This window comes from Myxine glutinosa, chromosome 6 (assembly GCF_964187855.1).
Source record: "Myxine glutinosa chromosome 6, kmMyxGlut1.1, whole genome shotgun sequence".
NCBI classification, from domain to species: domain Eukaryota; kingdom Metazoa; phylum Chordata; class Myxini; order Myxiniformes; family Myxinidae; genus Myxine; species Myxine glutinosa.
Window position 1 is genome coordinate 93848454 of NC_136266.1, and position 21836 is coordinate 93870289.

Sequence of the window (21836 nt, forward strand, 5' to 3'; positions counted from 1 at the left end):
CACCTCGGCAAAGACCAGCACTTCTGGAACAATGTGCTCTGGACAGATGAGTCTAAGGTAGAGCTATTTGGCCACAGTACCAGAAGACATGTTTGGTGAAAACCAAAGACAGCATTTGACCACAATAAGCTGATACCAACTGTAAAGCATGGTGGTGGAAATATTATGGTTTGGGCAGCTTTGCTGCATCAGGGCCTGGGCAGCTCACCATCATAGAATCCACTATGAATTATTCATTGTACCAGAGGTGCTTGAGGATAATGTGAGGCCATCTGTCGGAGAGTTGAAGCTCAACCGAAAGTGGACCTTGCAACATGACAATGACCCTAAACATACCAGTAAATCCACCAAGGAATGGCTGAAAAGAAAGAAATGGAGGGTTCTGGAATGGCCAAGTCAAAGCCCAGATCTAAATCCCATCGAGATGTTGTGGGGGGATTTGAACGAGCTGTGCATGCAAGAAACCCCTCAAACATCGCACAGCTGAAAGAATTCTGCATGGAGGAGTGGGCAAAAATTTCTCCCAGTCCATGTCAGAGACTGGTAGACAGTTATAAGAAACGCCTACTTGAGGTTGTTTCTGCCAAAGGGGGCAACACCACCTATTAGAGCCAAGGGTGTACTTACTTTTTCCACATGCGAAATTTGCATTTATGTTTATTTAAATTATACAATGGATGACATAATGTAAATGTTTCATGATATTTGTTGTATTATATCACCTTTATCTATCAATGTTGTTGAAATGTAGATCAAATAGCTGTATGTTGAAATATGTTGAAAAAGTCAAAACTTTACATGGGGTGTACTTACTTTTTCACGTGACTGTATGTCCCTACCCCGCCGACATAACAATATTTTATCACCATCATCATCATCAATGTTCCATATGTTTTATCATCATCATCCATCATCATCATCATAATCATCATCAATGTACCATATGTTTTATCATCATCATCAATGTACCATATGTTTTATCATCATCATCATCATCAATGTACCATATGTTTTATCATCATCATCATCATCATCAATGTACCATATGTTTTATCATCATCATCATCATCAATGTACCATATGTTTTATCATCATCATCATCAATGTACCATATGTTTTATCATCATCATCATCAATGTACCATATGTTTTATCATCATCATCATCATCACCATCAATGGACCATATGTTTTATCATCATCATCATCGTCATCAATGTACCATATGTTTTATCATCATCATCAATGTACCATATGTTTTATCATCATCATCAATGTACCATATGTTTTATCATCATCATCATCATCATCAATGTCCCATATGTTTTATCATCATCATCACCATCAATGTACCATATGTTTTATCATCATAATCAATGTGCCATATGTTTTATCATCATCATCATCATCAATGTACCATATGTTTTATCATCATCATCAATGTGCCATATGTTTTATCATCATCATCAATGTGCCATATGTTTTATCATCATCATCATCAATGTACCATATGTTTTATCATCATCATCAATGTACCATATGTTTTATCATCATCATCAATGTACCATATGTTTTATCATCATCATCATCAATGTACCATATGTTTTATCATCCTCAATGTGCCATATGTTTTATCATCATCATCAATGTACCATATGTTTTATTATCATCATCAATGTGCCATATGTTTTATCTTCATCATCATCAATGTACCATGTGTTTTATCATCATCACCATCAATGTACCATATGTTTTATCATCATCATCATCATCACCATCAATGTACCATATGTTTTATCACCATCATCACCATCAATGTACCATATGTTTTATCACCATCATCACCATCAATGTACCATGAGTTTTATCACCATCAATGTACAATATGTTTTATCATCATCATCACCATCAATGTACCATATGTTTTATCATCATCATCACCATCAATGTACCATATGTTTTATCATCCTAAATCATCAATGTGCCATATGTTTTATCATCATAAATCATCAATGTACCATATGTTTTTTTCAATCAATGTACCATCTCTCATCGTCATTATGATCTGTAATAATCATCACTGTACGATACACTACAGGGCGCTGATGCTACCGAAACTAAAAGTGATAGTGATATAAGTGATAGGGCCAAAATCGATATAATGTTGTTTTGTGCAACGCAGGTCTAAGAAGATATCACAATTGGATAGTGATAATCCTGTCGGTAATAGTGCTCTGAGACCGTGGGAATGCGCGGGAAAATCAAACACAACATTTTCTGTCGCAATTTTAAAGATATTTCCAAAACTACACATCCACGACTCGAGGAACCATCAAGAGCATTATCTGGAGCACTCAGGCTCCAAGCCGAGGAAACGTGCGGTGCACGGATTGGCCGTACGTCGGCCGCAAACTGCCTTCGTCCCATCGTGGAACGTGAGCAGTAACTCACCCACACATCCCTGACTCCTGTTGCCATAGTAACGGGTGCCGCCGAAACCTTTTTGCTTTAGCCTTGGATTAGCATATGCAAATGAGCTATTTGACAAACGATCTTTTATGAACTCGTTAACTCCATCACTTTGACGGACCGTCGAGGGTTATTTATACACTTTGAAGTGTGCGCACTCGATTTTGGTGTGGAACTCCCAATTACATATGATGTGAGGGATATTTTATTTTTATTCGCAAACTTCACAACCACCATGTTCTACATATAGCATCCACCTACCAGCACTTTGAACATCACCTGCAGACATGCTGGGTGTGTGCGTGCCATTTGGAACCAAACATATCTTGCATTTTTAAAAAGTCTTTTATTTATTTATTTTTAATTTTAATCTTAATTTGGATATTAATTTTTTTCCCTCCGCCATCGAAGGTGGGTGGAGGTTATGTTTTCACGCCTGTCTGTGTCTATTTGTCTGTGAACAGGATGTCTCAAAAAGTTGTGGACACATTCGGCCGAAATATGATTGGGAATGTGACAAGGAAGAATTGATTTGATTTTGGTGAAGATTCGAATCTGGATCCGGATACAGTAAATGTTTTTACAGTTTGCAAGGAATTCTTCACCATTTAGTGATCGGGACAAATGTTATATACAGTACAGCGTGACATCTCAAAAAGTTATGGACGATTAAAAAGTTATGGACTATGAAACTTGGTGGACGAGTTGGTTAGGTGACAAGAACAAGTCGATTAGATTTTGGTTCAGGTCCGAATCCAGATATTGATATAGATTAAAATAAATAGTTTATTAAAATATTCAAATAGTTTGCACATATTCCCTTTCTTTGAAGGTTGCTGTCTCGTTTGTATCGAGTTTTGGTAAAGTCCTTTCATTGTTGTTATGTACATGAGAGGAGAGTACGTGGACATTTGATCGAACTGTTGAAGGTACTCTAGGGAATTGAGGAGATCGAGGGCACAGGGTAAGTAAGGTAAGGGTTGTGTACATGAGGAGAGTACGTGGACATTTGATCGAACTGTTGAAGGTACTCTAGGGAATTGAGGAGATCGAGGACACAGGGTAAGTAAGGTAAGGGTTGTGTACCTGAGAGGAGAATATGTGGACATTTGGTCGAACTGTTGAAGGTACTCTAGGGAATTGAGGAGATCGAGGACACAGGGTAAGTAAGGTAAGGGTTGTGTACCTGAGAGGAGAATATGTGGACATTTGGTCGAACTGTTGAAGGTACTCTAGGGAATTGAGGAGATCGAGGACACAGGGTAAGTAAGGTAAGGGTTGTGTACCTGAGAGGAGAATATGTGGACATTTGGTCGAACTGTTGAAGGTACTCTAGGGAATTGAGGAGATCGAGGACACAGGGTAAGTAAGGTAAGGGTTGTGTACATGAGGAGAGTACGTGGACATTTGATCGAACTGTTGAAGGTACTCTAGGGAATTGCGGAGATCGAGGACACAGGGTAAGTAAGGTAAGGGTTGTGTACCTGAGAGGAGAATATGTGGACATTTGGTCGAACTGTTGAAGGTACTCTAGGGAATTGAGGAGATCGAGGACATAGGGTAAGTAAGGTAAGGGTTGTGTACATGAGAGGACAATATGTGGACATTTGATCGAACTGTTGAAGGTACTCTAGGGAATTGAGGAGATCGAGGACACAGGGTACACGTAAGGTAAGGGTTGTGTACATGAGAGGAGAATACGTGGACATTTGGTCGAACTGTTGAAGGTACTCTAGGAGAACGAAGACACGGGTTAGAGATAAAACAATCACTCGAGTCGAGTCAGGACTCTATTTCTATATCAGTAATATATTCTATGTCAATATATCTATATCAATATATTCTATATCAATATTTATCAGTAATAATACTGATATAGTATATTCTATATCAGTGAGATACAAAACATAAGCTGTTCAGCCTGGCAGAGATATTCTCTCTACCGAGTGCTGTTGTAGTTTATTTCTTTTATTTTAAGGCTTCACTTAATTTGCTGCATCTTCGTGGATCCGTTCTTCCCTCTCCCACACGGTCTTCATGCAGGGCAGAGACTGTGGGGAATCCCTGTTTGTGACCCCCCTCCCATCTAGGTGCGAATTGGAAGGCGGCATGTTGGGTAGGTGGAGGAGTAAGGGGTGTGGCATCAGCTGTTTCCTTGCGCACCTGAATCAGGAGGAGAATCAGGTTCCACTTTGAGCGAACATCGTATAGACTTTTACCTGCAAAGAAAAATGGCTCCGCACTGATCGAGGCCTCGCTCTATCAGGTGTTCTGTAAATTCTTCACTTCGTTATCTTTTACTGCCTTTGAGTCAATTGACACTGTACACCACCTACCACTTGGGGGGCTGAACAGAATGCGTCCGAGCCCACCAGATGTTGGAAAGTGTGCCGAGTCAGTGCTTGGATGGGAGGATCTCCATGAAACACAGGATGTTATCAAGCTCAGTTTGGGAGCAAGCTGCCCTCTTGAGCTGTCTGGTCAAAGGACCTCTTTCCCCGTGGAGTCAAATCATGCTTTAAAGAGTTATAAGGGAATTTCATAGGTATCCGGTGCTTATCCATTTGCCGGCTCTTTCAGGGCTCTATCTACCTCACATTCCATCACTATTGGGTTTATGCTCATATTCCCTTTCTTCGAAGGTTGCCATCATATTGCTATCTCGTTTGTGTAGAGTTTTGGTAAAGTCCTTTCATTGTTCTTTCACCTGTGTTTCTTTTGCCAGTTCTTTTCTAGATCTACTCTTAATGCCCCCAATCCTAGACAAAAATTTCCTGTGATCTCCATGATCTTTTAAAAACATCTCTCGTTTGTCCCGCTCTGTTGTCACTTTCTATTTCTTATGCATGTTTCCTTGAAATATGTCATTGGTTTTCCTGGCTTGAAAGTCGGAATTTAGCTGCTTAATGTCCTCTCTTTATGTGACTTTGGTTTTCATCTCTCTTCTGTCTGTAATATTTATTGCTTTTTCTGACAGCCATTTACCCTTCTTCTTTCTGCTTGCTTTTGGATGTTGTTTCTGGCCTCTTATTTTACAATGCCTTCAACCTCTTGCCACAATTCCACCGGCATTCTATTAATGAACTCCACCCCTGCAATTTTTTAATTTTTTTTTTACCATTATTGCAGATTGTTTTGATACGGTTCCTCGGTCGTATCAGGTTGGAGTTTTTGATTTTTGTTTTCACCTTTCTCAATTTGAGTCGTAGCTTTTCTATCAGGATTTCATGGTGTGTCCCACAGTCTGCATCTGGCACAATGTTGTCAGTTTACACAACCCTTCTCCATCTTCTGTTGATTAGAATGTAGGCAATCTGACATCTATCCCGCTACCTTGGCTCATTTTGGATACCATTTCCTGCAATCCCTGGTGCTCCTGCTTCTCCAATTTTTGCATTCCAATCTCCCATAATAATTGAAACGTCTCCTATGGACATCTGTTCTACCAGTTCCTACAACTTTCTATAAACTCCTCCACTATTTCTCCATCTGCTGCAGAAGCTGGATCATATATTGGAATGACGATGGTGTTTGCTGGATCTCCTCTCAACTTCACTGATATTAACCTATCATTGACTGGATTGTATTCCAGTATTGACTCTGTCATCTTCATATTGCAAATGTACCACTCTATTTCTTTTGCAGGTTTCCTGACCATAAAATAACACTTTGTAAGTGTCAGATTGAAACTGCCCCAGACCAGAACATCGAAGTTCACTTAGGACCTGTGTATTGATTTATGTGCTGGTAGATTCCTGTGGACATTCTGTGGTGGTGTTACGTGCTCCTCCCCAAACCCCGGTCACGGTGTACCTCCGAGCCCCGAGAGGAGTCACGGCAGAAAGATGTGTTATTCTGTGTCAAAGATCAATGGTGAAACCACACCAATTGTTACCAACAAACAAATATTGTATTAAGGTCACACAAGAATAACAGTACAACAACAATAGTAATCAATTGTACAAACAATATATGTTTCCTATGATGGTACCATCAGGTTCGTACAATATAACTCACTGTGCTCCAAGTGAGCAAAAAGAAGAACATTCCCAATGTCTCTATTCCCGCATCAAGCCAATGTCGTATTCCGGCATCAAGCCAAAGTCGATCCACTCCAGTGATCGTCCGTACGATGTCGTATCGAGACTAGAATCCCGTTCGGATGACAGTCACAGTCACACTGCCAAAGCTGCGTAAAGGCGACCTCAAGGTGACTAGGAAATCACACCCTCGGGTATGGACGTTCCACAGATCCCAATCGGTGAACCGCAGATTTCCCACTCAAAAGCCAGGTTACACACACACACACACACCAGATTAACGTCTGAATGCGGTGAAAATGGTTGAAGCAAGATGAAACCTTGAGTGAAGCGCAAGTCTTGTGCGAGGTAAAAATGGCCGACGGCCCGTTCTTGTGGCGTAACGGCACTCCAACGATTCTCTTCGGAATCGACCGCGAAACCTGTCACGCAGGTTTATCTGTCATAGTGATGACAACTCTGTCGCAGGAATCCCTTTCCCGGGAAACCCAACGTTCACTCGTGACTCTCATTTGCCAATCGTTCGCTCCAGACCTCGAAGCAGCTAGGCTTCTTCTCTGACTCACTCGCTCCGCCTTCTCTCCTCCTCTTCCTCTTCGTCGTCGTCCGGTTCCAGTTTCATTTAAAACATTAACTTTTTTAACTTTTGAAAATAGTAATATCTCTTTCCCTTAAACGACAACAATAATAGAACATGGAATCAAAAATGTTTACAGTGGATGAAAACCACAACAACGGAAGTGACAAATCCGAAACACTTCCCCCCCAAGAAAGAAAGTTTGAACATAGTGAAAACTTTGCAGGCAAAAACTCTTTTAACAAACAAAAGTAAAACTCACACCCACATTATCAATTCATGTGAGCAACAATAATTAATATTCCCCAAAATAAAGCAACAAAACTTCCAAACCACCTCCAGGAATTTCCAAAGTTAGTTCACTCTGGATAAAGCATCGGCAACGACATTGTCCCTGCCCTTTACATGCTCAATTTCCAAGTTGAACTCCTGCAAAACCAAACTCCATCTCATCAACCTCTGACTTTTATTTTTCATTTTTTGAATGAAGGTTAAGGGGTTGTGATCAGTGAAATCCAAAGCAAAGCAAATCTATAGCACTTTTTGAAGGAGGCCGAGCTGAGAGCCAGGTTTCATGGTGTTTGGGTGGTGAGGCCTGGAAGTATTCACTGCATGGACGCATTTAGGAATGTGGAGTTCACGAGTTAATCTGTGTAGGAATCTTGGCTCGGCTGCTCCTGAGCACTCAGTGCTTACAACTCTTCTCTTGATCATAAAAATCATAATCACAGTTGTAGAGTCGGGTGCTGTAGTCACGTGAGTAGCAGTCCCCATCTCGACTACCGCGGTAATAATCATCCCGTTGAGAGTTGCCAAAACTGTGCTGCTGCTGCTGGGAGCCTCCGTAGTAATCATGGCTGCGGCCGCCACCAAAACTACTACTCCCACCCCGGGAGCCATAGCCACCCCTGAAACTATCTCCACATTTTCCTCCTCTGTAGCCCCCTCGACGCCCATGGCCTGCCTTCTCTACTGGTATGGTCCGACCATCCAAATCCTTGCCATTCAAATCCTTTTCTGCATCTTTGGCGTCCTTTGTGTTTTCAAACGTGACAAAGCCAAACCATCTCGATTTTCGCGTCTCCCTGTCTTTTATCAGCAGCACTTCCAAGAGTGGTCCATATTTGCCAAAGATAGAGTCCAGAACATCTTTACTTGTGTCAAAGTTCAGTCCACCTACAAAGAGCTTGCCAACATTGCCTCCATCCATGACTTGTGTGTGCTGACACTTAGTTTCAGGGTACTCGACAAGAAGTGCCTGTGCAAAGCGTGACGTCAGTACCTTCTCCTTCTCTTCAGAGCGCTTCCTACCCATAGCACGAGTCGCGGCACAGGATGGAAAGATACCCGGAATCTCCTTCTCTAACTATGCGGTGGTATTTTCCATACTAGGCTTTTCAACAAACATCGGATTACCAGAAACTCGACCACCGGCCAAATCATTCCCGATAACAAAAGAGATTCCCTCTACAGGAATAGTGGCTTGTAAACCGACGGTGACCGGTCCTGACACCAAATCAGACTTCAAATGGATGACATGAAGTGGAGCTTTAACATAGCCACCAACCCCCTGTAAAAGAACACTCACACCAGTTGCCGTCTTCTCTGACAATGGCAAAATGCCCTCAAGCATCAAAGATTGATGTGCTCCTGTGTCCCTCAATACCCTAACAGGTCTCTTGTTCATTAAGTCTCCATCCAGTGACACAAACCCCTCTGAAATAAAAGGTTTGTAACCCTCTTGAACAAGGTCGTTCTGTGAGGCCGTAACTTTGGCATGGGAACCTTCACAAGGCACTGTCCTCCAAGGACGATTTCTCGCATTTGCCAATGGATTCGGAGTTGTACTAGTCTGACTCTGCTCCTGATTTTTCCTGTTCAGGGCGTAACATTGGGACATCAAATGCCCAGGTTTCTTGCAAAAAGCGCAAGTAGGCCCGGAGGAAAAACTCGTGGTCTGCCTCGGGCCCCCCGGAAGATAAGTCTGTCTTGGAACTGTAGTCTTCTGATCCCTAAAAATCGCGGTATCAGATTTGTCCCCATAGTCATCTCTAGGCCGCCTCCATGAATATTTGTTCTCCACCACTGATTTACCATAACTCCCCTAGAAACTCTAGGTGGGAAGTTAGGTTTGTGGAACCCCATCCTGTGTGTCAAGGCATAGTCATCTGCCACGGTTGCTGCCTCATACAACTCTGGTACTTTCTTTTCATCCAGATGTACTTTAATGTCCGCATGGACACACTGTTTGAATTCCTCCACCAAGATCAATTGTCGCAACAGGTTGAAGTCTTTCCCAATCTCCTTCGAGTCACACCACCGATCAAACATGGTTTCCTTCATTCTGGCAAACTCCACATGGGTCTCACTCTCCCTCTTCTTGGCATTCCTGAATTTTTGCCGGTAAGCTTCAGGGACCAATTCATAGGCTTTGAGAATGGTTTTCTTCACTATCTCATAATCTGCACATTGGTCAATCGGTAAAGCCGAATAGATATCTTGAGCTTTACCCACCAGAACACTTTGCACTAACATAGTCTAGGACCCCACAGGCCATTTTAGCAATTGAGCCACTTTCTCAAAATGTAAAAAAACTTGGCTACCTCCTTTTCATTGAATGGTGGAACCAGCCTCACATGCCTACCAACATCCCAAGTGTTCTGACTAGTTGTCGAACTAGCCGGCATGGATACTACTTCTCTCCGTTCTCCCAGTAATTCCAGCTCCTTGAGTTTAAGTTCCTTCTGATACTCCATGTCACGTTCCTTTAACTCCCTTTCGGCTCTCCTTTCCTCTGCTCTTTCCTCTGCTCTTCTTTCTTCTTCAGCTCTCCCTTCCTCTGCTCTTCTCTCCTCGAATTCTCGTTCCTGTTCTGCTCTTCTTTCCTCGAGTTCTCGTTCCTGTTCTGCTCTTTCCTTTTCTGCTTTCCTTTCCTCTGCTTTTAACCTTTCCTGGCTCTGCAGTTGTATCTCCATTTTCCGGAGCTCCACATTTTCTTTTTCCTCGGGTAACCAATCCAAGGCTACCTCTTTCCATGTTCCTTGTCCCACCAGAGATTCTACCACCAATGTCTGCATCTCTGCTTTCTTCATATTAACTCGGACCTCCAAGTTAAAATATTTGGCCAATATCAAGAGTTCCGATCTTTTTAACGCTTGGAACTGTGCCTCATTAGGGGACGCCGCAAACTTTTCTGCGTCAAACACCACGGTGACTATCAGTTAACCCCTGTTAACCTTCACACAAAAAATTTCAAATTTTTTTGAAAAACTTGGGAATGTTAGAAAAATTCCAAATTTGGGAATTTTGGGAATGTTAGGGAATTCTATCCCAGACAAGATTTGGGGATTTTGTCAGCAAAGACGAGCCCCCAATTTCATTTTGGGCCAATTTTGGACGAGCCCCCAATTTCTGTTGAGTGCTCCTCTCCAAACCCCGGTCACGGTGTACCTCCGAGCCCCGAGAGGAGTCACGGCAGAAAGATGTGTTATTCTGTGTCAAAGATCAATGGTGAAACCACACCAATTGTTACCAACAAACAAATATTGTAATAAGGTCACACAAGAACAACAGTACAACAACAATAGTAATCAATTGTGCAACCAATATATTGTTGCGGATATGAGGACTGTATATATTTTTTTGATTGTGTGCTTTATTATTATTATTATTATTGTTATTCTGCGCCTCCTGCCTCCGGAGCTGTGTAAAGGTCAAAGGGGCATCCCATAATTAGTCCATAAAGCATCCACACCACAGCCAATCATAGAATACCCCTGTTCAATAGTTATATCTTATTCTGTGTTTTAGGGTAAGGCTGTGTCTCCCATTAATTGAAATACTCCATTGCACCAGTGAAAGAGATAGATTCCCTTCATTCCCACTCCCAACACTTCCATTCCCCCCTTTTCGTCAATTGCAATTCGCATTGCCAACTGCATGTTGGGCGGTTTTCCCTTCATCCGCCATTGACCACGAGGCAGGGTTGGGGAAGAAAGGCGGGTCCCCACCTCGTCATAGAGGGGAGGAGTGAGTCAGCCCCACTCAACCAACCACGAACAAGGGGTTGGACTTGGAGAGGGTGTGGAGAGAAACATCGAGGAGGTTCGCGAAGGTTGAGGGGCGGGGCCTATATAACCTGCAGGCAGGGCGTGTCCAAGGCAGAGGAGCTTTTACCGGCAGACGAAAGGGAGCCCAAGCCGTTGAGACGAGAGGAGCTTTTACCGGCAGACGAAAGGGAGCCCAAGCCGTTGAGACAAGAGGAGCTTTTACCGGCAGACGAAAGGGAGCCCAAGCCATTGAGACGAGAGGAGCTTTTACCGGCAGACGAAAGGGAGCCCAAGCCGTTGAGACGAGAGGAGCTTTTACCGGCAGACGAAAGGGAGCCCAAGCCGTTGAGACGAGAGGAGGTCCAAGAGAGATGAGCTTTTACAGAGGAGAGACGAGTACAGGGGAAGGAGCTGGGTCGTCAGAGCAAGAGGGCATGGAGAGGTCCATGACAAGAGCTGAGTTGGTCGTCAGGGGTGGTCAGTGGTTGCATTGAGTGGTTGCGTTGGAGAAAGAGTGGTTGGACAAGCAAAAGAGAGAGGAGAGAACCCGTCACGCGAGAGAACCCGTCACGCCAGACCCCCCACCAGCAGCGTTGGCTTGGCTCCACCAAGCAGCTCCGACCCGCTACCCCGCGCACACGACAGGATCGGTGGCATCGGCGGCCGTCGAGGTCCAGCCCGACGTCCCGTGCGGGATCAAACTCCAGCCAGCTCCGGGCCTTCCTCCAGCCACCCACCTCCTGTCATTCCTGCCTGCAATTTCCATCCATTTGCGTACGTGAGTTTGTTTTGTTCGTGCTGTCCTGGGTAGTAACAATAAGTCTGTATAAGCTAAAGATTGCACTGTGTCACCTACGTCTCATGTCCCTGTAAATAAACGTGACTGCTTGCTTCCTACTTATATGTGTAAATAATAAATCCAATTACTCTTCTGTATGTCTTCTTGTCTTCTTCTCTCTTCCTCTTTACATTCGGTCGCTTTAGAGGTTTCCCGATTGAATATCTGTGGTGCGATCTGGCCAACGTTCGAGTGGAATCGGGTGAGTTGGGGGTAATCGGGTAAACTGTACGAACACGGCGGCCATTCCGCTCGGTCAAGCAACATCTTTAGCCGTGTCCGTAGCAATTGGTGTCAGGAGTGGGATTCGAACCTGGGACTAAATTTATTTAGCCCAAATTTTGGACACCAATTGTGTTATTGGCAGTAACAATTGGTGTCGAGGAGTGAGATTCGAGGCCCGAACCAAATTTTTAAAACGTGTAGGAAAAAAAATTTTTGGTCAAAATTACGTGCTGCCGAAATTTTGTTTTATAAAACCCGAATTTTGAGATCGCGCCATGGACAATCAAGGCGATCGGATGTCGGTGGGGGAGATAGACGGGTTAGGGGTAACCCAGGATCAGAGGGGAGAAATGGAGGAGAGCAATGAGGAGGTGGTTGAGGGGGTATCAGGCGCACAAAATGGCGCTCTCGCGCACGTGGTTGAGGGGGCCACGGCCGCGGAACCAATGAGCGCGGTCCAAATGCAAGCCTTCATGGCCCAATTCATGGTGGAAATGCAGGAAAAAAACGACAGTATGGAACAAATGGAAGACAGAAGGAGGGCTGATAGTGAGAAAATGGAAAGCAGAATGATGGGGGCAATGAGGGACGAAGCGAGGGCTCAGAGTGAGCAATTGGGGGTGATGAGGGACGAAGCGAGGGGTACCGGTGAGGGATTAGACAAGAAATTTGAAGGATTAGACAAGAAATTTGAGGGGTTAGACAACGGGATAAAAGAGGTGAAAAATGGGTTAATGGGGTTAGAAAATAGGATGGAGGACAAATTGCGGGAAATAGGGGAACAATCTGCCAGGGAAATCAAACGAATGGGGAACCAGATAGAGGAGGTGCAAATCGGGTTAGAAAGTAAACTGGATGCTCAGAGGGATGAATTGGGACAGATGAGGGTGGCATCTACAAAAGAGATGGAGGAGATGAAAGAGGGGATACAACGAGGTGTAGGTGAGGAGGTTTCGGGGCTACGCGAGGAGGTAAAGCGAGGTGAGAAGCGTATGGAGAAAGAGGTGAGAAATAATACGGCGAGGTTACAAGGGGGAATAGAAGATCTGACGGAGGAGGTGGAACAGCTGACGGAGGGACAAAAAGAACTAGTGGAGCAGGTACAAAAGAACACTGCGGTACTAGGAGGGTTAAAGGCGACACAAAAAGAAATTAAAAATGACTTAATAGCGACACAGAGGCAATGTCAGATGGTACGTGAGGGACTGACGAAGAAGTTGGAGGAGGTGACAGAAGTAATGGAGACGAAGGACCGAGAGGTGAGGATGCACATAGAAACGGTTAAAGTAGCGATGGAGGAAGAAATAGAGGGGGCGCACCGGGAGCTGAAGGAGGTAAAGGAAAAATTAGAGGAGGTGGAAGAGGGGGTGAGTGAAATTAAGAAGGGACGGACAGAAACTAAGAGGGAGATAAAGGAGGAAGTAATGGAATTGGTACAAGGTCTGTGCTCGAATCGTGATGTGCTGCTCACTAACCAAATAAAGAGTTTGCAGGTGGCAAAGGAGGTGCGGAGACGAGGTGCCAAGGTGAGTGGCGATATAATCGGAAATGTACATGATGTGAGGAAAGCTTCAGTCGGCTTGGGGATTGGTTTGGATCCGGGTGTTCGTGAAAGGCCGTTGGTGAAGTGTGTGACAGGTCAGGTGTGCGAAAAAAGAGGTGTGCGAGAATGTCCGACCATGGGGTGTGTGAGGAAAAAGTGCGCGCCGACCAGTGAGTGTGCTGTCGAGAGTGAGTCGGTCGTAGCACGTGTGCGAGGGGGTACATGGAAGCGCGGTGTGGTAAGTGTTACGGAGGAAGTAACGAAAGAGTGTGCGCAAGAGGATGCACGAGAAAGGGGTGTAACGGACAGGTGCATGGGGAAAGAGTGCGCTGTCAAGAGTGAAGGAGAATGCACGCCTGTGGTGAGAGTTACAGAGGATGTAACGAAAGAGTGTGCGCAAGAGGATGCGCGAGAAAGGTGTGTAACGGACAGGGGCATGAGGAAAGAGTGTGCTGTCGAGAGTAAGGGTGAGTGCGCTGTCAAGAATGGAGGTGAAAGTAGTGAGAGTGACATGGAGCGTGAGTTGGTTGTGACAGGTGAGCGAGGATGTACACCTGGAATGGAAGGATGCACACCTGGAATGGTAGAGCGTGTGTGGGAATGCACACTTGAGTTGGTCGTGAGGCACGTGGTTGTGTGTGCGAGTGAAAGCACACCTGTGATGGTCACAGAGGAGGTGACCGAGGAAGGGGCGCGAAGAGGTGTGTTGGTGAGGTGTGCGAGCGACGAATGTGTGCCAAGGTGTTCGGTGGTCAGGTGTGTGACCAAGTCGGTGAGCGGAATGAGTGTACCGAGGTGTGTAAGGAAAGGTACGAGGAGCATGGGAACAGCTGGAGGTAGTAGCAAGAAAGGGGTAGCGTATGCGTGTAAGCATGCAGGTGAGGCATCGACGGTAACCGGGTTAGCGGTTAGAGCGACTTTTAGCCGAATCGGGCCCTTGGTGCGTGCCGGGCTTCGCGTGCCGCGAGAACCAGCGGGGATCCGAGCCACGGCGGGTTCGAAAGGACCGCCGTACGCGATCCACGCTGGGCCTCGCTTGGAACGGCCGCGTCCGTGCTCCACTAGGCGGAGCGGGCAGCTCGATAGGAAGGGTCGTCATGGCGACCACTTTTTGTTGAGACGTGCCGGCAGGTCGAGATCGGGACATTGGATGGCTCCACGCCGAGGTGGTGCGTGGGATCTCGGCCCGGGTAAGCCCCCGTCCCTGCCCCGAATGCGGGAAGTATCCAGCCGCTGGCACAAAAGAACCCGCGTTCATTGCTCGGCTGTACGAAGCCGAGCTTTAGAAGGGAATTGGCGCACCGAGAGGATCTAATAAGTAGACAGGTGATGAGGATAGTGTTTTGGCCCCGAAATTAGAAGAAAAAAAAAGCAAAATTTGATGATGGTACGGTGATTAGCAGTAAATGACAAATTTTTGATTTGTTGGATTTGGACGAGCGAAATTGATAGGACCTCCCCGATGTGGTGGGATGGCAAATCCACCATCCCTCACAGCGGGGGGGGGGGGGGGGGGGGGCAAAGGAGCACTAGCTTATGGAGTTGATGGCAGTGAAAACTAGCCCGGGTGGGTTAGGATATTGTGTGTAGGGATCTAGAAGATGACATTAGGTAACGTTAAGATTAGTTAGTGACGAGGATACCTGTAGTGGGGACGCAGGTAGATTAGCGTGGATGATAATGACGTGGGAGCGCAATCGTTTAAAGGGGCGACTGGGAAGCGCAAGTTTCAGAGGGGAGTAGTTAGATGAGATGATGCCGTGTGTTTGAGGATTGAACAGGTGTGATTGCACAGGTGTGCAACTGAACAGGTGGATGGAGTATGAGTGAGTGATGGCAATGGTGATGTGTATTGTGATGACCAAATGGTCCAGGAAGAAAGGAGGGTGCAGGTGGCACCAGGTGTGAGGGCACAGGTGTGCAACAACAGGTATGGAGAATGGTAGTGTGGAATAAATGGAGTATTGGAATGGATGGTCGTGGAGTGTGTATGGTGGAAATTGTGGAGTGGAGTGGATGGTGCGAAGGTGTGAATGGGGGAAGAGTGGACCCCCATCACGGATACCCGGGGCGGGTAGAGTAAGTGTTAGGTAGAGGGTATAGGTAAATTGTGGTTGGATATTGGCATCTGTGGTGCGGGTGGAAGAATGGTATTTGGATGGGTGCATTAGTGTTGTGGAAATGGCTGGGCGTGTAGCCTGTTAGTGTGTGTAGTTGGTTGGGCACTCCACCACTGTGAGGATGTCGGCCAGGTGAGGCCACAGGTGGGCTCTGGGAGCCGGTAGTAGTTGTTGTGGATGGGGCCCGAGGATCCGGAGGATGGACCCGGGTAGCCCAGTGCCAGAGGGCACCAGTGGGGTGACAGAGCCAGGAGGGGCCTTCCCCAGTTAGTTAGGTTAGGGTGAGGAGCTAGGTAAGCTCGGGTGGCAACTGCAGTGGTGGAGGTGTGCAGGTGGGTAGACCTGCTGGGAGAGCTACACGTCACAGCCCAGAAATTGTGCAAGGGCACCGGGAGATGAATCGGGGGAGTGAGACCCCAAATTGAGAAGCACCACAGTTTGGTCAATGGGAATTGGTTTTTAAAACCACATAGAGTAAGATTGCCAATGGTTTGGCAGGGAAAGACCCCGGGTAGTGTAAAGTGTGTTAAAGTCATTTAGAGGATAGTTAGGATGAAGATCTCCTCGCACCATCTGCATCCACTCACCTGGGATGACGTACCTCCACACCATGCCAGGTTGTTTTATTATTTTTGATGCAAATGTTAGGAATGTGAGACGCATCATGACGTGGGTGTGACATTGTGCTTTGTTGTTCCATCTCTCCCTCCTTATGAGGATTGATGACGAATTGGGTGATGGCAAATTTTGGATAGTGGGGGAGTGAAGACGAATTTGGTATAAGGGAAATAAGGGGAAGACGTGACGGTAGCGACGGATTGGTAATGTGTAGATTTTTGTACATATGGGGTAAGGGCAAGGGTAGTGTAGGTGACAGGGGGGTGACGTACGGTAGGGACGAGCTTTCTCATTTCGCTCTCCGTGCGCATTTCGCCTTGCATTGCCTTATTGACGTGTACCCTTGTGACCTTACCCCTCGCTCATTTCTCTTGTCACCCTTTTGTCTCCCACATGACCTGTGCGCCATGGGGCGCCGAGGGGAGCGTGCGTGAGTCGGCCATTGTGCGCCCGGCACTCTCAGAACCAGCTGTCTGCATCGATGCACCACATTATGGACCACATGTCTGTGGCCGAGCACCACTTATGGACCCCATGGGTTGGGGCATGGCCCCTCTGCTGGAACCAGCCATGAGGGCCCGAAATCTTGCTGGCGGACCTTGGCCACAGGGCACCGATGCCCCACAGGTGAACCACACGTAGTCGGCCCTGTGGGCCATAAATAAAATAAATAAAATGGACACGTTTGGGCAAGCTTTATTGCAAATAGGCCGCCAGTAAGAAAATGAAAGAAAGACAACAACTGGAAGACAATAATAATAACCAGCAGAGGGAGCCGAAGAGCAAGAGATCACCTGCAGGGTTAGGGGTTGTTGATTTATTTTTTATTCTTGAACAGTGATGACTGCACCGATTGGTGCTTGGGTGTGTATTAGTGCGTTTTTGGGTGCTTTAATGGTGCGTCGATGCAGAGCATGACTGTCTCCCCCCCCAGAAAGAACAATCACAGGTCCTGGGTTAGTTTTGTAAATAAAAATAGCGTCATTGTAAATAATGCTCCCCACCGTCAGTGTATAGTTTGAAGACAATTCCGCAATTCGGTTAACTGTGGGCGTAAGTCTGTTAGGCAGGGTGCAATGGAGCAGCGGGACACATTTATTTATGTTTTAAAACTGTCGCACTCAGGGTCAGGTTAAAAGTAGAGGGAACTACACCTACGTGTCACACTAAATAAAAGTTGTAGGCCCGGGACGTGCCTAAGAGGAGGAGGGTGCAGTGTTGCGGATATGAGGACTGTATATATTTTTTTGATTGTGTGCTTTATTATTACTAGGGCATGCCCGTACGTGGGTGCCCGTTCCTTGCCAAAAAAAAAAAAAAACGCTACCCGTACGCTCTACCCCGCTCGTACGCCCGTACGCCCGTAAACAAAAAAAACAACGCTCTTCGCTTCCGCCCTTCGCTCTGACTGAATTGGGAGAAATAATGCGCATAAGAAATCGAGAAATTATTATTTTCTCCGGAAGAAATCGAATTACGAACCGTAATGGCGCACGCGCTCGGCTCGGCTCGCTCTCACATCGGCCACGCCTACGCAACAATGCGTTCTGTGATTGGCTGCCGGAAGTGCAGTCTTCACTGTCCGGAAGGTCGCAAATCGCAGTTACGATGAATCGCAAATTAGTTTTAATTAGTTTTAAAACATAGTTTAACGGCAACATAGTTTTCCAACGTGAAATAAATGAATACGCTCTCAAATGTGCCGTCCGAGGCAGAGTCTGTTCGCCATGTTCGGCACACATGATAGCTCGCTGCTCTCTGATTGGTTGAATCGTTTTTTGGACATAGCTCGGTAACTACTTCTCCGATTAATATGAAACCTTGAAAAGGCACATCCTCGGGTCCCCAGCAATATACCTGGCAAGTTTCAAGTATATCGGACCCGTGGTTGTCGAGAAACAGCGGTCACAGACATACAGACATACAAACATACAAACATACAAACATACAAACATACAAACATACACACAGAGATTACTGGAATTATAGATAGATTTATTATTGTTATTCTGCGCCTCCTGCCTCCGGAGCTGTGTAAAGGTCAAAGGGGCATCCCATAATTAGTCCATAAAGCATCCACACCACAGCCAATCATAGAATACCCCTGTTCAATAGTTATATCTTATTCTGTGTTTTAGGGTAAGGCTGTGTCTCCCATTAATTGAAATACTCCATTGCACCAGTGAAAGAGATAGATTCCCTTCATTCCCACTCCCAACACTTCCATTCCCCCCTTTTCGTCAATTGCAATTCGCATTGCCAACTGCATGTTGGGCGGTTTTCCCTTCATCCGCCATTGACCACGAGGCAGGGTTGGGGAAGAAAGGCGGGTCCCCACCTCGTCATAGAGGGGAGGAGTGAGTCAGCCCCACTCAACCAACCACGAACAAGGGGTTGGACTTGGAGAGGGTGTGGAGAGAAACATCGAGGAGGTTCGCGAAGGTTGAGGGGCGGGGCCTATATAACCCGCAGGCAGGGTGTGTCCAAGGCAGAGGAGCTTTTACTGGCAGACGAAAGGGAGCCCAAGCCGTTGAGACGAGAGGAGCTTTTACCGGCAGACGAAAGGGAGCCCAAGCCGTTGAGACGAGAGAAGCTTTTACCGGCAGACGAAAGGGAGCCCAAGCCGTTGAGACGAGAGGAGCTTTTACCGGCAGACGAAAGGGAGCCCAAGCCGTTGAGACGAGAGGAGCTTTTACCGGCAGACGAAAGGGAGCCCAAGCCGTTGAGACGAGAGGAGGTCCAAGAGAGATGAGCTTTTACAGAGGAGAGACGAGTACAGGGGAAGGAGCTGGGTCGTCAGAGCAAGAGGGCGTGGAGAGGTCCATGACAAGAGCTGAGTTGGTCGTCAGGGGTGGTCAGTGGTTGCGTTGAGTGGTTGCGTTGGAGAAAGAGTGGTTGGACAAACAAAAGAGAGAGGAGAGAACCCGTCACGCGAGAGAACCCGTCACGCGAGAGTACCCGTCACGCCAGACCCCCCACCAGCAGCGTTGGCTTGGCTCCACCAAGCAGCTCCGACCCGCTACCCCGCGCACACGACAGGATCGGTGGCATCGGCGGCCGTCGAGGTCCAGCCCGACGTCCCGTGCGGGATCAAACTCCAGCCAGCTCCGGGCCTTCCTCCAGCCACCCACCTCCTGTCATTCCTGCCTGCAATTTCCATCCATTTGCGTACGTGAGTTTGTTTTGTTCGTGCTGTCCTGGGTAGTAACAATAAGTCTGTATAAGCTAAAGATTGCACTGTGTCACCTGCGTCTCATGTCCCTGTAAATAAACGTGACTGCTTGCTTCCTACTTATATGTGTAAATAATAAATCCAATTACTCTTCTGTACGTCTTCTTGTCTTCTTCTCTCTTCCTCTTTACATTCGGTCGCTTTAGAGGTTTCCCGATTGAATATCTGTGGTGCGATCTGGCCAACGTTCGAGTGGAATCGGGTGAGTTGGGGGTAATCGGGTAAACTGTACGAACACGGCGGCCATTCCGCTCGGTCAAGCAACATCTTTAGCCGTGTCCGTAACTATATGTTTCCTATGATGGTACCATCAGGTTTGTAAAATATAACTCACTGTGCTCCAAGTGAGCGAAAAGAAGAACATTCCCAATGTCTCTATTCCCGCATCAAGCCAAAGTCGTATTCCGGCATCAAGCCAAAGTCGATCCACTCCAGTGATCGTCCGTACGATGTCGTATCGAGACTAGAATCCCGTTCGGATGACAGTCACAGTCACGCTGCCAAAGCTGCGTAAAGGCGCCCTCAAGGCGACTAGGAAATCACACCCTCGGGTATGGATGTTCCACGGATCCCAATCGGCGAACCGCAGATTTCCCACTCAAAAGCCAGATTACACACACACACACACCAGATTAACATCTGAATGCGGTGAAAATGGTTGAAGCGAGATGAACCTTGAGCGAAGCGCAAGTCCTGCGCGAGGTAAAAATGGCCGACGGCCCATTCTCGTGGCGTAACGGCACTCCCACGAATCTCTTCGGAATCGACCGCAAAACCTGTCACGCAGTTTATCTGTCACAGCGATGACAACACTGTCGCAGGAATCCCTTTCCCGGGAAACCCAACGTTCACTCGTGACTCTCGTTCGCCAATCGTTCGCTCCAGACCTCGAAGCAGCTAGGCTTCTTCTCCGACTCACTCACTCCGCCTTCTCTCCTCCTCTTCCTCTTCGTCGTCGTCCGGTTCCGGTTTCATTTAAAACATTAACTTTTTTACCTTTTGAAAATAGTAATATCTATTTCCCTTAAACGACAACAATAATAGTACATGGAATCAAAAATGTTTACAGTGGATGAAAACCACAACAACGGAAGTGACGAATCCGTAACAGGTGGTAAGGTAAGAAGTAGTAAGGTGTTTTTGGACAATAGGTGTGTTTGTGTATGTGTTCTTTCTGTTGGTGTCCTTGGTCTATTTTTGTCTTCCATGTCTCATTTCTTTCTTTCTTTTTCTTTGTCTACGGAGGGGTGAATCTTGCAAAAATGATTTTGCAAGATTCACCTAGCTGCACCTGGATAGGTTTCAGTGTAGAGGAGCAGCAGCTGAAACTTGAATCCTATTATTATTATTTTTTGGATACAAGATCGAGGCTCGTGTAAGAGCTAACATTAATGCCAAAAAAAAAAAAAACGGACACATAAGACATAATAAAGGGAGCGGAAGACAAGATGGGGATAGAGGGGGAAGCACACAAGTACAACATTTGAGAGCAGGGACATCGGTAGATCTGTGGGAGGGAGAGGGCTTGTGGGAACGAGGCGTGGGAAGGGGGTTAGGGGGTGGGAGAGGTAAAAATCACATGGACACAGCTAGGACTTCCAGGAAGGAAGTCGGTATTTCACAAAAGTGGATCTGGCATGAATTAACGGGGGTAGAAAAGATCAAGGTTTTGGATGGGGGAAGATAAGAGATGGTGGTGAACTGCTGTTTTAAAGATCTGGAGGGAGGAGTGGAATTGAAGAGAGTGAGGGAGTTTATTCCAGAGGCGGGAGAAATGACGAATGAAAGAGTGAAGGTGAGTACAGAGATCCCGGTTCCTCCTGATACTCTAGTTCTGTATCTGGTCAGTTATTTGATTATCCCCAAAATTCCAGTTATTGTCCTCCGTCTCTCTGTTGCATCTAACTTTCCCTGATTCATTAAACTTTCCTGGATTACATCTAACTTTCCCTGATTACATCTAACTTTCCCTGATTACATCTAACTTTCCCTGATTACATCTAACTTTCCCTGATTACATCTAACTTTCCCTGATTACATCTAACTTTCCCTGATTCAATATCTATGCTAGGTGGATGAAATAGTTGCAAAGTTATGAGATCACTATTTATGAGAAACGTCTTTGCT